This window comes from Callorhinus ursinus, unplaced genomic scaffold (assembly GCF_003265705.2).
Source record: "Callorhinus ursinus isolate GAN/ISIS: 27379988/994484 unplaced genomic scaffold, GSC_fseal_2.0 scaffold13, whole genome shotgun sequence".
In the NCBI taxonomy this organism is placed as follows: Eukaryota; Metazoa; Chordata; class Mammalia; order Carnivora; family Otariidae; genus Callorhinus; species Callorhinus ursinus.
In genome coordinates this window covers 49,188,335-49,190,187 of record NW_027397075.1, presented here as the reverse complement: position 1 = coordinate 49,190,187, position 1,853 = coordinate 49,188,335, and positions in this window count along the sequence as shown.

Below are 1,853 nucleotides of genomic sequence, written 5' to 3'. Positions count from 1 at the left end.
GGGATGTGATGACTGATGGAACCCTGGCGGGTGGGGGGGGGGGGTTCGTGTGAGAGGGTGGAATGAAATAGAGTGGTTTTAAAGAGCAGGTGAGTGAGTAATGGGGCCACCAAATAAAGGAGTCCAGAGAAGAAGCTGGGTTGTTAACAAAACTCAAAAGACATTTTGCAGAAAATGTCCGTGATTTGGAAACAAAAGGTTGGAATTTAGGAGAGAGGTAAAGACTAGAAGGGGTTTGGGGTTTCACACAAAGCACCAGAATGACTGTCGCAGGACCTGAAAGCTGACACCACCTCTCACTGGACTGTGTGTGAGTTCTCTGATGGTACGGTGTATTGACCTGTGTTATTCACACCTGCATGGCACAGTATTTAGGCCATAACAGACAGTAATGAATCTGTTTCCAATTGAGTCTGAGACCTTGGGAAGTTTGGGCAAGGGGGGATTTTTGGTGTTTGGCTCTTTGTCTTTTTTTTTGTAGTTATTTATTTTAATTGCATAGAATTGTCCAAAAAAGCTTATGTGTAATGTGCATTATTTACCAAGGAAAGAAAAACATACAAATACATTTTTAAAACATTTTCATAACAATTGAAATGGAAAGATTTTTTGTTTAATCATGAAATTTGACTTATGAAACTCCATAGCCTCTGTAACTTCTGGTTCATTCATTGATTAAAAACTCTATTTCTGACATAGTTATAATTTTTAATAGGAAAACAAGCTAATACTAAATTTATTTTATCTTTTTTTTAAGTAGGCCCCATCCCAGTATGAGGCTTGAACTCACAACTCTGAGATCAAGAGTTGCATGCTGTACCAACTAAGCCAGCCAGGTACCCCTGCACTTATTAATTTTAAATAAACTTTATTTTAGAACAAGTTTAGATTTACAGGAAAAAATGAGGTGATAATCCCAGCGTTCCCATCCACCCTGTAGCCAGTTTCCTCTATTACTAACATCTTACATTATTTGGGCACATTTGTTAGAATTAACAAATCAATATTGGTATGTTATTAACTAAATCCATTGTTTAGTCAGATTTCCTTAGTTTTTACTTCATGTCCTTTTTTTTCTGTTTCAGGACATCACATTACACTTAGCTTATCTCCTTCGACTCCTCTTGACTAACAGTTTCTCACTTTTCCTTGTTTCTGATGACCTCGACAGTTTTGAGGAGTATTTTAGTGAGTATTTGGTGAGGTATTTTGTAGAATGTCCCTCCATTGGAATCTGTCTGATATTTGTCTCATGATGGGACTGAGGTTATGGGTTTTAGTGTGGAAGATCACAGAGAGAAATTGTCATATCAAGCATACCTGCTTCCAACATCAGCTATCACTGTTGACGTTGACCTTTGATCACCTGGCTGAGGTAGTATTTGTCAGCTTTCTCCACCATATATTTATTCTTTTTTCCTTTTGTATTCTGTACTCTTCTGAAGGAAGTCTCTGCATGCCCACACTTAAGGAGTTATGCTCTACTTTCTTTTTTTGTTTTTAGGACTTTATTTGTTTGTCAGAGAGAGAGAGCACAAGCAGAGGGAGCGGCAGGCAGAGGGAGAAGCAGGCTCCCTGCTGAGCAAGGAGCCTGATGCGGGACTTGACCCCAGTACTCTGGCAGACGCTCAACCGACTGAGCCACCCAGGCGTCCCTGTGCTCTACTTTCTTGAGGGCAGAGTATCTGGATATATTATTTGGAATTCTGCACAGAAGATTTGTCTCCTCTCCCATTTATTTATTCAATTATTTATTTAATATTAATAGGGAGTACTGATTAAAAAAATCAGATATCACAGATTTTTTTAAAGATTTATTTATTTATTGGGGCGCCTGGGTGGCTCAGTCATTA